This window comes from Sus scrofa, chromosome 7 (genome assembly GCF_000003025.6).
Source record: "Sus scrofa isolate TJ Tabasco breed Duroc chromosome 7, Sscrofa11.1, whole genome shotgun sequence".
Lineage (NCBI taxonomy): Eukaryota > Metazoa > Chordata > Mammalia > Artiodactyla > Suidae > Sus > Sus scrofa.
Window position 1 is genome coordinate 43,325,459 of NC_010449.5, and position 13,795 is coordinate 43,339,253.

Genomic DNA, 13,795 nt, shown 5'->3' on the forward strand with positions numbered 1-13,795 from the left:
AAAAAAACATTCGGAGTTCCCATCACGGCTCAGTGGTTAACGAATCCGACTAGGAACCATTAGGTTGCGGGTTTCATCCCTGGCCTTGCTCAGTGGGTTGAGGATCCGGCATTGACATGAGCTGTGGTGTAGGTTGCAGATGCGGCTCAGATCCCGAGTTGCTGTGCCTCTGGCGTAGGCCAATGGCTACAGGTCCGATTAGACCCTAGCCTGGGAACCTCCATATGCTGCGGGAGTGGCCCAAGAAATGGCAGAAAGCCAAAAAAAAAAAAAAAAAAAATTCTATAGCCCTACTGCCAACAGGATAAAGTCTTGCCAGGGCTTTCAAAGCACATTGCATTGATCTTTTCAGCATCATTTCCCCAAATTCCTCAATCTCTCCAGTGACACCTGGATCATTATTAGCTCCTTTCAGAGCACTTCTGTTTCCTTGAATCTTTGTTGTTACCGTCTCTCTGTATCCTGAACTACCATCCCCGGGATCACCTGATGAAATCCCTGCACAGTATACGAAACCCAATCCCTATCCCTAAACTTAAACCAGTTAGATCTCTTTTCTGAGGAATTATCCAGCATCCCTTCCTCTAAATTCTTCCAGCCTGGTATTTAGTATTTTAGAATCTCTGTCATTCTCATCTTCTTTTGTTGTTGTTCTTTTGTTTCTGTGATATGTCAACTCCCCATGTTTTCTCTTCTATCAAATTTGAAAGACAAAATTAAAATTCATTTCTGTATATATAACACATGTCAAATATCTGACACATATGAGACACTAAATAAATGATAGTTGAATAAATATATTGCATATGTCTTGAAAGTAAGTAATTTGTCCAATTTGTGGGCTCTATCGCTGACTTTTGGGGGGGAAGAATTATCTTTCTTTCTTTTCTTTTTTCTTTCTTTCTTTTTTCTTCTTTTTTTGGCTGCTCTCAGGTATTTGAAAGTTCCTGGGCCGGGGATCAAACCTGTGCCACAGCTGTAACCAGAGCTATAACATGAAAACACTGAACACCCTTACCTTCTGAGCTTTGAGGGAACTCCTGGAAGAATTCTGTTGTTTCATGTTTTACAAGAGTATTTGAAGATATACTCTAGCTTCTATAACCCCTGGTGAGAAACTATTTGAATATGGAAGAAGTTTGATTTAATTAGTCCTACTGTTCTGTATCTCTTATTTAGAAGATGAGCTAACAATATCCCCTCTTGAAGTAATTTTCATATTTTTCTGGGAGCTACTCTATCAGGAATAGGCTGGAATTCAAATCTTATAAATAGAATATATGGTTAATCATTGCCTCCATGTATTTCACAAGGCTTTCCTGGTATTCTTGGAATGGCCAAATAGCATACGCAGTGTATCTGATTGGGAGGAACAGAAAAATTTTAAAACTCAATCTATTTAGTATAACAATAACAAGCACATACTATATGTCAGGCTCTATTCTGTTTACTTTATAAAAATTAACATGTTTAATTTTTCAAACCACCCCATGGGTTAGAGGTTGATTAATGCGCCCATTTTAGGAGGAGTTCCTGTCATGGCTCAGCGGAAATGAATCTGATTAGTATCCACAAGGACACAGATTGGACCCTGGCCTTGCTCAGTGGGTTAAGGGTCCGGCATTGCCATGAGCTATGGTGTAGGTTGCAGATGCGGCTTGGATCCTGCATTGCTGTGGCTGTGGCATAGGCTAGCAGCTATAGCTCTGATTGGATCCCTAGCCTGGGAACCTCCATATGCTGCTGATGTGTGCCTAAAAAGACCAAACACACACACACACACACACACACACACACTCACGCGCGCGCGCACGCATTTTTACAAAGAAACTGAGGTACCGGATGGTTGACTTGCTCAAAACACAGAACTCGTCAGCTTTTAAGCCCGAATATGAACCTTGGCACATGGATTCTACATTCCATGATCTTTCTGGCTGCACTATGTTGCCTTTCATTAACAGCTAAGGGTCATATGCAAAAGCACCTGAACACAGAGCCAAAAAAAGCAGGAGATAAATTGAGGTTTAAGAAGTTCAGCAGACAGGCAACTTAAGAAGCATTTAATTTTGACTGAGACCTCAGAAATTGATTTCGAGAGGAGAGGGCCTCTTAGAACATGCTCATTTGCAAGCTGGGCTCTGACACCCCATTCTACCACTCTAAAGGCAGGTCAGGGCTCTGTGGATCACCTTGCTTCTCACTGTATGCTTCTCCCCACACCGACCGCCCCCCTCCAAATCTGCAAGGTCTATTTATTTCAAATTTCGCCATCATCTCATAGTACCATAGACCATCCTAGACTCTTCCCCGCTACTACCCAGTAAAATGATATCAGTTAGTATTAAGCACTGTTTGACAGTTTATGCCAGAATGTGTATTCCTTTAGCTTTATAATAAACTGCTATTTACATAGCATTTCTGAACTCAGTGCATGAGCAACATATAATTGGAGGGCAAGCCTAATATGCAGACCCTTTCCTAGAGACACATAGCAATGCTGACTCCTCTCCCAAAGGCACATTTCAAGCCTGACTACTCACGGTTTTGTGAACAAATGTCAGCTTTGACTGAACATTGCTTAAACCCTAAAAATTCAGAGATGAGATCTTTTATTGTAGCTTTTTAAGTAACAAGTAACCATATTCAAGACACACATACACGTGTGTATGTGTGTGTGAATTTGCTAATTCATTTATTTTAGCTACAATCTTAGTAGATTTACTTTTCTTTTAATAAACCTTCCAAATATTACTAACCCTTTGTCCTTCTCTTCCTGCAATTACATGAAAAAGAAAAAGCACAAAATCCTCTAAAGCTGATCTTTTAAGCAGTATAAACAGTAAATTTGATTCATATTTTATTTAATCAGTACAAATCAGGAGACTATTTTTAGAGGAGGGTTAAAGAGACTGTTTTGAGCTGATTAAATCTCTTCCTCCTCCCTCCCCATCCTGTTCACAAACCTCTCACCTGCAATCAGTGCACAGGTGGAATCTCAGGCCCAGCATTAAGAAATTCATTAAATTAAAAAAAAAATCTGATCTGCAAAACTCCTGAGTCATTAAAAGAAAAGAAAACAGGGGAAATATATTGGGCTTTCTGGTTAACTCTTCATCAATGATATAACTGATCTGCAGTATCTTTTGAAATGTTGAAGACAGATGGCCAACAAGCAAAAAAATGCTCAACATCACTGATTATTAGAGAAATGCAAATCCAAACTATGAGATTCCACCTCATAGTCAGAATGGCCATCATTAATAAATCCACTAATAACAAATGCTAGAGAAGGTGTGGAGAAAAGGGAACCCACCTACACTGTTGGTGGGAATGCAAAATGGTACAACCACCATAGAAAACAGTATGGAGGTACCTCAGAAAACTAAATATAGAACTACCATATGACCCAGCAATCCCGCTCTTGGGCATATATCTGGAGAAAACTTTCCTTAAAAGACACATGCACCCACATGTTCATTGCAAGACTATTCACAGTAACCAAGACATGGAAACAACCCAAATGTCCACCAATAGATAAATGGATTAAGAAGCTGTAGCATATATATATACAATGGAATACTACTCAGCCATAAAAAGAACAAAATAATGCCATCTGCAGCAACATGGATGGAACTAGAGACTCTTGTACTGAGTGAAGTAAGTCAGAAAGAGAAAGACAAATACCATATGATATCACTTATATCTGGAAGCTAATATATTGCACAAATGAAACTTTCCACAGAACAGAAACTCATGGACTTGGAGGACAGACTTGTCGTTGCCAAGGGGGAGAGGGAGGGAGACGGATAGAATGGAAATTTGGGGTTAATAGATGCAAACTATAGCATTTGGAATGGATAAACAATGAGATCCTGCTGTATAGCACTGGGAACTCTGTCTAGTCACATGTGATGGAGTGTGATGGAGGATAATGTGAGAAAAAGAATGTATGGGTATTGTGTGTGTGTGTGTGTGTGTGTGTGTGTGTGTGTGTGTGTGTGACTGGGTCACTTTGCTGTACCGAAAATTAACAGAACACAGTAAACCAACTATAATGGAAAAAATAAAAAAAAATCATTAAAAAAGAAATGTCGAAGACATTGTCAAATCCTAATGATGAAAATTGACACAAACTGTAAATCAACAATAAAAATAAAATAAAATCTTAAAAAAATCCTAAAGGATCAAATACCAATGTGGTTGAAACTCTCCTAAGAGGAGTTGACATATACGATTAATTGAATAATGCCTTGCAACTAGTAATTGCTCAACATAAATGATTTGCTTACTATCCTGTCATTATTCCCCAACTAGGAAAATAAAGCTCAAGACAAACAAGTGGTGTTTTCTTTCTAATTCCCCTCCTAGCCCACAACTGACTTCCCTTCCTGTGGGAAGTTACGGCCAAGGTCTTTTTAGGCTGTGAGTTTCCTACAGAAAAGGCTATTTTTTAGTCACCTTTGAATTCCTTCTGCTTGCAAGAGCATCTGAGAGAACTTTAGCCTTTGTTGTTATTCTTATACGTGGCAACTGTTTATTGGAGATGAGGGCTGGGTTCCTGGAGGTGGGAGAGCTAGGAGGAAAGAAGAGCTGTCAAGATTGGCCTAGCTTTGAGGGATGGGCATTCAAAGATCAAATTTCTCTATTTTGCATTTTTCCGACATACAGGTGACTGAGGGGAGAGTGGTTGTGTGTGCATGTGGATAGAGGTGGGTGCCTGGCATCTAAGAATATTTTGAGCCCAATGCAGATTTGCAGAACACTAGCCATTGTTTGCTTTCTCTGCATCTGGGAATACAAATAGTCTCTGGACTACAAGCTAAGCTACCAGTCCTCCTTACAATTTCTTCTGTCTTTTTTCTTTTTTGGCTTTTTGTATTTTTAGGGCCACACCACAGCATATGGAGGTTCCCAGGCTAGGGGCCGAATCAGAGCCGCAGACGCCAGCCTAGGCCACAGCCACAGCAATGCCAGATCCAAGCCATGTCTGCGAGCTACACCACAGCTCACAGCAATGCTGGATCCTCAACCCACTGAGCGAGGCCAGGGACTGAACCTACAACCTCATGGTTCCTAGTTGGATTCGTTTCCGCCACGCCACAACCAGATCTCCTCTTCTGTCTTTTTTTTATGTGTTTATTTATTTATTTTTGGAAGATGTACTATGTTTGGACTCCCTCTGGGGGCAGTAACAAGAGCAGCCAATATGGGCCCTGCTCCTCAGAGGTTTCCAGAGAGCAAATAAGACCCAGGACTAATGGAATCAATTTTTTTGTTTTGTTTTGTTTTGCTTTTTAGGGCTGCACCCATGGCATGTGGAAGTTCCCAGACTAGGGATCAAATTGGAGCTGCAGCTGCCAGCCTATGGTATAGGTCGCAGCCACAACTGTGGGATCTGAGCCGTGTCTGTGACCTATACCACAGCTCACAGCAACACCGGATCCTTAACCCACTGAGCGAGACCAGGGATCGAACCTGCATCTTCATGGTTCCTAATCAGTTTCCTTAACCGCTGAGCCATGAAGGGAACTCTGAAATCAATTTTAATAATATGACCAAATCAAGAAAAGAAAAGAATTCAAGCTCCCCCAGCCTGCTTTGCTGAGCCACAGGCCAAGACCATCTTGTCTTGGCCAATCAGAGATGACTTGAACCCTGAGATGGGAGGAAGAATGGAAGCAAATAACCAATATAATCAAGGCATTTAGTGCAGTAATAAGTGGTCCTAGTCCAGTGCATTGATCTACCCCGTGGTACCTTTTTTCAAAAGGGAGTCAGTTATGAATCTTTCTGATCCTTGTCAACTTCAACTTTTAATTGCAACTGAGCAGGGTCCCAGCAGGGCTCCAGGGCCTAAAAGCCTTTTTGTGTGCCCCATTTCTTGTTTTTAGGAAATGGGCCTCATTCATTCTATGGCCTTCCCTGAGTTCCTAGGGGTGGGTTCAGACCGTTGCTGATCAGGGAACAAAGGGGATGCTAAGACAAGGGAGGAACAGTCAAGAAACAATAGTACAGGGAGTTCCTATCATGGCTCAGCAGTGACAAACCCAACTAGGATCCATGAGGATGCAGGTTTTAGTCCCTGGCCTTGCTCAGTTGGGTTAAGGATCCGGCGTTGCTGTGAGCTGTGGTGTAGGTCACAGATGAGACTTGGATCCTGGGTTGCTGGGGCTGTGGTGTAGGCTGGCAGCTGTGGCTCCAATTTGACCTCTAGCCTGGAAACTTCCATATGCCATGGGTGTGGCCCTAAAAGACAAAATAAATAAATAAATATTTTTTAAAAACGAAACATTAGTATGGCCTTGGGGCAGGATCCTAGTTCCCTCTCAAGGGATACACATGATGATGTAGGTATCTTATACACCTAAGAGAAACGTTATATTCCTTATGCTTCTTTTAGAAATGAATACTTTAAAACTGAACAGTTTGGAGCCCTTTCTTGTGCTTCTCCCTCGTTGAATCACACCCTAAACACAATCACCTATAAGCTAATGATTAGGTACCCGGAGCACATTTGCCTGTAGGTTAAGGATTTATTAGTACATGATGTTTTTCAGGAACTTTCCTAGTTTGTTCAAATCTCTGATCAATATTCCCTTTTCCCAAATACTGTTATTCTAGGCAGTAACCCAGAAGACCACCACCAGGGTCATGCCAAGATCTCTTAATGCCAGCCTCAATGACTAAGATTTCCCCAAAGAAAAAAGAATGTATGTTTGCCCCAATCCGGATTCTTACTGAAATCCTGTTTTTTCCTCCTTTTAGACTATAAAACTCCCTGCAATTCTCCCCCAAGGGAGGGCACAATCTTTAAGGCATTTGCCTGTGGTGGCCTCCTTTGTCTGGCAAAGCAATGAAAGCTATCTTTTTGTCCTTCACCCAAAACCCTGTCTTAGAGCTTCTGTTAGGCACTGGTGCACAGAAGCCGAGAGTCTCTCGGCAACACAATCACTGGGTGGAGGCTTTATGCAAACCGGGCGGGAACAACACTTTAGAGCAGAGCTGTTACATTAATAGCCTTAAAATTTTTCACATTGTAGTCTCTGCACACTGTTCAATTTTCTTTGCCAACTGCAGTCTGTTTGTCTTTGCATTAACTGTTGATTTGCATTTGGTTGTTTGTTTGTTGTTGTTGTTGTTGTTGTTTTGTCTTTTTTTTTTTAAGGCTGCATCTGAGGCATAGGGGAGTTCCCAGGCTAGGGGTTGAATCGGAGCTACAGCTGCTGGCCTACACCGCAGCCACAGCAACACAGGATCCGAGCCATGTCTGCAACCTACCCCACAGCTCACTGCAATGTTGGATCCTTAACCACTGAGAGAGGCCAGGGATCAAAGCTGCATCCTCATGGATGCCAGTTTGGTTCGTTACTGCTGAGCCACTACAGGAACTCCTGCATTTGTCTTTTATAATGTGTTGAAATTCACTTTAACACACATTGTGTCTCAGTCATCACAACAATGCTATGAAGAAACAAGAGCTGGTATTACTACCCCAAGTATTCAGATGGATAACTGAAACTCAGCTTATCAGCTGAAATAAACCTGCCACAACTTGACATCTTTGCTTCTTCCAGTCCTGTGTTCTTTCCCACTTAAGTTTGGTCCTAAGCCTTGCTCTCAGCAATCATTCTACCTGTCCTGGCTGCCTTCCTTCTCCATTCTCCATACCCACCATTTAAAAAATACTTTTCTCAAACCTCAAAAATCGTCTTCTTCTCAACAGAACAGGCTGTCACCTGTATTTAAAAAATAAGGTGCTTGGGCATAAACAACCTCAATTTTCCAGTTTCATCATTTACCTACAACCACACGCTCATGCCTTTTTATTTTCATTGCAAGAAAACCATACATTCTTCAGATTAACCAAGTCTTCTGTCCATGCCTCTAATTTGGTTCCCTGGTGCCAATTTTTTTGGCCACACCCACAGCATGCCAAAGTCCCTGGGCCAGGGGTTGAATCTGAGCCACAGCAGCGACTTGAGCCACAGTAGTGACACCACCAGATCCTTAACCTAAGGAGTGAGAAAAGAACTCCCCTTTGTGCCAATTTTGTTCCCTTGTGCCAACTGTCATTCTCTTCCTTGTCCCTGTCACAGTTTGAACTTCCCTGGCAAGAGACTTTGAGACTCGGACATCTGTATTTAGGAGGCTTATGAAAGGTACTCTAAGCATCAATATCTATGAGGCGGAGAAGCAAGCGGGATCCAGCAGAGTGAGACATTCCAACTGTAATGTGGTGGCAACAAACCTCAGTATATCCTCCAAGACCTCTGGGGCTGATGGTCCCTCAAGTTGTCTCAAGGGAGGCAAAGGGCTGAGTTTTGTACCCCTTCATCAGCAGCTCATGGAAAGTGGGCTGCCCCAGGGGAATGGAGATAATCTTGGCAAGAAAGCCTCCTTCGGGCAACAACAAATCTTATTTGTCTGTCTTTTGCTTTTTAGGTCAGCACCTGTGGCATATGGAAGTTCCCAGGCTAGGGGGCAAATCAGGGCTGCAGCTGCCAGCCTACACCACAGCCATAGCAACTCCAGATCTGAGTCTTGTCTTTGACCTACACCATGGCTCAGGGATACTTAACCCACTGAGGGAGGCCAGGGATCGAACATACTTCCTAATGGATACTAGTCAGACTTGTTACTGCTGAGCCACAATGGGAACGCTCCAAATACAAATCTTGGAGGGAGATTTTGTTCTGCACAGCAGCAAAAGCTCCTGGCTCATGAAGACACACCAGAATGTTCGGTATACTCTGTCCACTGCTAGATCCTTATTTCTTTTTTTTTCTTTTTTTCTTTTTTGTCTTTTTAGGGCCACACCCATGGCATATGGAGGTTCCCAGGCTAGGGGCCTAATCAGAGCTGCAGCTGCCAGCATACACCACAGCCACAGCACCTTGGGATCCGAGTCGCATCTGCGATCTACAACACAGCTCACAGCAATGCCAGATCCTTAACCCACTGAAGGAGGCCAGGGATCGAACCCACAAACTCATGGTTCTTAGTCGGATTTGTTTCCACTGCACGATGGGAACTCCTAGATCCTTATTTCAAGCCGCTAACACATCTCAAAGAAAAAGAGAGGAAGGAACTACATTTTTTCTAAGCGTTATTCTAGTAGCAATGCCATCTCTCATTTCTCAAATAGCGTATTTTATTTTATTTTATTTTTTATTTTTAATGCTTTTTAGGGCTGCATCCATGGCACATGGAGGTTCCCAGGCTAGGGGTCTAATAGGAGCTATAGCTGCTGGCTTATGCCACAGCCACAGCCACGCCAGATCTGAACCAAGTCTGTGGCCTACACCACAGCTCATGGCAATGCTGGGTCCTTAACCCACTGAGCAAGCCCAGGGATCGAACCTGCAACCTCATGGTTGCTAGTTGGATTCATTTCTGCTGAGCTGTGACAAGAACTCCATCAAACAGCATATTTTAAATCACTCTTCTTTCTGTTCCATTTTTTAACTCATCACCTCTGTAAGAAACTTTCTTGCTATAAACTCAACAAATAAAAAAATCTATTTTTCTATCTCTCGGTAACAAGTTAGAAAATGAAATGTAAAAGGAAACAGAAATTTAAATATTCTATCATTTTCCAAAAACAACAAAAATATGAAGTACTGAGGTATAAATGTAGCAAAAAATATGTCTTTGTAAAGAAATTGAAAAAATTTATGGAACCATATTATAAAAAGCTTAAATAAATGGAAATATCTATTATTTTCATTATTGAAATTTTTTTTAAATTTTAAGGTAACGACCCCCCAAATTCAGTATAATCAAACAAAATATTAATATTTTTGTGTTATTTCTTAACAAGATGATTATGAAATGTTTGTGAAAATTCAAAGAATTAAGAGCAGCAAAGATGCTTTTTGAAAAGACCAATGCAGGGAGATCATGCTATTTAACATCAGGACAAATTACAAATCTAGAGTAAATGGTGCAGTATTATCATAAATAGTAGAGAAATGTAATAGGGAGCCTAGAAATGTAGTTATGAATATATGAATTTTTGATAAATGATAGAGGCAGTGTCGGGGAAAGGGAAAAGAGAATGGGCTTTTCATTAAGTGGTACCAGATAACTGATTAGCCTTACAAAGGAAAGAAAATGCATTCTTAAGTGGATTGAATTAAACCTGAAAAGAAAATCTGTAACAAAGTTAGAAATTTATGTAAGGGAATATCTTCATTATTGTGGTAAAAGAAAAGATTTCTTAAACTACACACTAAGGTAAAAACAGATCACATTAAAAATAAAAACTTCTTTCAAAAGACGTCATAAAGAGAATGGGAAAAACAAGCCACCATCTAGGAAAAGTTTTTGGTTTTTGTTTTTGCCACAGATACAACTGACAAAAGAGAAGTATTCAGAATATGCTAAAGGAAGTCCTACAAATCAATAATAAAGAAATAACTAATAATAAAAATTGAGTTTTTAATGCAAATTTCACAAAGGAGGAAATTTCAACAGCTATGAAACATACAAAAAGATTCCACCTCATTAGTAATGTGGAAAGTGTGAATTCAAATCTTTTTTTTTTCTGTCTTCTTGTTTTTTAGGGCCATACCTGCGGCATATGGAGGTTCCCAGGCTAAGAGTCTAATCCGTAGCTGTAGTGAGATCAGAGCTATATCTGCGTCCTACACCACAGCTCACAGCAACGCTGGATCCTTAACCCACTGAGCGAGGCCAGGGATTGAACCCACAACCTCATGGTTCCTAATCAGATTTGTTTCCGCTGTGCCACGACAGGAACTCCGTGAATTAAAATCTTATTAGAAAATAATTACAAATCCGCTAGTTTGGAAAAGATTAAAATGCCTGAAAACTCCAAGCGTTGTTGAAAATGTGGGGAAAGGGAGTGCTCAAATATTGTAGGTGTCAAGGAAAAGTATCTAATTCCATCTCAGAGCTGTGCAGCACCACACAATAATGTTGAGCAAGGACAAGTAATTTCTTCCATTTGCGTATATACCCTCGAAGACTTCATCACATCCATATCAGCAGACACTGGAATGTTCACAAGGGCAATTTTTTATTTTTTATTTATTATTATTATTTTTTTTTTAGGGCTGCGCCTTGGCATATGGAAGTTCCCAGGCCAGGGATCGAATCAGAGCAGCAGCTGCCAGCCTACACCACAGCCACAGCAACGCAGGATCCAAGCCGCATCTGCAACCTACTGAGCGAGGCCAGGGATGGAACCTGCATCCTCATGGATACTAGTTGGATTCATTTTTGCTGCGCCACAACAGGAACTCCCACAAGAGCCATGTTAAAACAGATTAAAAAAAAACTAGAGCCAACCCCAATGTCCAATAAGACAAGTATAGTCAAATACATTGTGGTATATTCATATATTAGAATATCATACAGTGATAAAACAACATGAATGGAAAGCACTGAAAAAACACATAAAGTGAAAGAATCAAGTCACAGAAGAATGCCCAGAGTATTCTATGTGTATAAAGCACATGGAAATAGGAAGACTCATTAACATATAGCTACTGACATTTGCATAGATTGCAAATGCTGATGAAATACCGAGGAATGGTTTTTCCAGGGTCAGGCAGGTCCCAGCTCTGGGAGGCGGAGGATGCAGCTATGGAGAGACAGACCATTTCTATAGTGCAGGCAAGGTTTTAGTTCCTTCTTTGGATGGGATAACTGAGGTGGTTTTTAAAGTATGCATTTATGTGCTATACATACTTCACGCACAACAAAAATGTTTTTTAGCTCTCAAAGGAGACTAGCCAGATATGCTGCTTCTTTTGACATTCACCTAAAGAGAGATTGCCCGAACAGGGGTCCAAACTCTCTTTAAGGAGGACTAGGGTTGTGAGAAGCCCACAGACATTAAAGACCACAAGGTACACGTGACTTTGAGTTCTTTTCACGTTTCTGGGATGCATCAGTCCCTGGGGCTCCCAAGGGCATTAATTGGACCCTGCTTCTCACAACCAAGAAGGGCTGAACTAACGCAGACAGGAGAAAGTGTCATCAGCAGCAGAGGATCTTAGAGTAGAATCATCTCACCATCTCGCCTAAAAAGCACCCTGCCTCTCCATTTTGCCATCCCGTGTAGTCTGTGCTTAGGTGTTCCCTGAGCTTTAGAAAACCTTTCTTCTTTATAACGTCATGCCATCCAAGGCATCTTAAGAACCACCCTGGTTTGAATGATGTTTTCTTAGATGGCAGGAAGGAGAGAGGCAGGCATTTTTGCAACTATTCTGAATTTTCCTTTACACATCACACGTGCCTTTTTTCCTCCTCAACAGGGAGCAGTCTTTCTGAGATGCTGAAAATCATTCTTAAAGGGATGGCTAAGTTATCACCTTTTACTCAGTGTAATTCAAAAAGAAGCTGATGATAAATACACAAGAAAAAGCAGATCTGCAGCATTTCCCAGATTTGCAAGAACACTGACTGTTTCCTAACCACATCAGAAAATGTGTTACTGTGAAGGCTCTTGCAATGATGATGGGCTAAGACTAGGTGCTAAGGGACCTTTTGGACTCATTTTCTCCGAATCATCACAGGACCACAGCTAAAGCAGAAGCCAGAAGGGTTTGTTTTCTTGTTTGTTTTAAATTATGAAATTAATGAGCAAAGGCTGTATCTTTACTCGCAAATATACTCTGTTTAATTATTGAACTATATAATACGATGAATATAACAGCATTTGACATAGTTGGAGCAAAAAGAGAGTATAAAAATGAAAACGAATATAATGGTTTAAATGAATAAATTGAGTTTAAGTGCCTTTGGGGAAAAAAAAGGAATTAAATATAAACAAATGCCATCTAATGACTCATATACTTTTATTTCATCAACATTCCATAAAAATGACTTTGTATACAAGATTTCTTATAAAAATATGCATAAACTAAAGTCAGTAGATATGTGTGGAAGCTCAGAGGAGCTTCTTTAATAAACTAATACGTTGTGATTGGACACATTCAATTTAATTCGAAAAGCATCTAATAAAGAATATCTGTTTTTCACACTGCTTATGCAAATGCTGCAACAAGGAAGGCAACCATGAGTAAATATAGTGTCAAGGAGATGGAACATAAATTAGCCAATAAAAAATAGTCCTTTGGTGCCTTTGTTAGACCAAGCACTGAGCCAGACAAATTGGTACTAAAAAATAAAATGTGTGTGTGCTATATGTATGTAGTTGTATCTATCTATCTATCTATCTATATACACACACACATATATATGTATGTATATATATAATGACCTTGAGATAAAATTAATATCTAGTATGGAAAAAAGAAAACAGAAGAATTGACTTATGCAACTGACTTACAACATTCTCTTAGTAAAGAACTTTAGTGAGTAATCCAGCACTAAATCTTATAGAATATATATATCTTTGGTTTTTAGGAAGAAAATATGGGTGTGGGCCGAGGTCATTGGAAAAGACAGAAATAGTAATGTGAGTATTGAAGAATGTATAGAATTTATACAGGGGAAGGAAAGATGACAGAAATATCCAGGCAACTTTAGAAACAGGATCAATGATACAGAATAAGAAGCATGGCGTTGGGAGGAAAAAAGTAAGAAGAAACCTAGGATTTGAAAGAAATCAGTTCTGAAGTGAAGCCACAGCAGGTTGTGGAAAGCATCAAAGACCTGACAACAGACCGAAGGGACAGCCCCCTTCCTGGCTCTGTCCCCCGCTGGTTTGCCGGTTTGGGTGAAGGCATTTCATTTAATTGAGCTTGAGTTCACCCACCATCCACTGAGGACAAGATAAACCCCGCCTCTGCCCCGTGTCTAG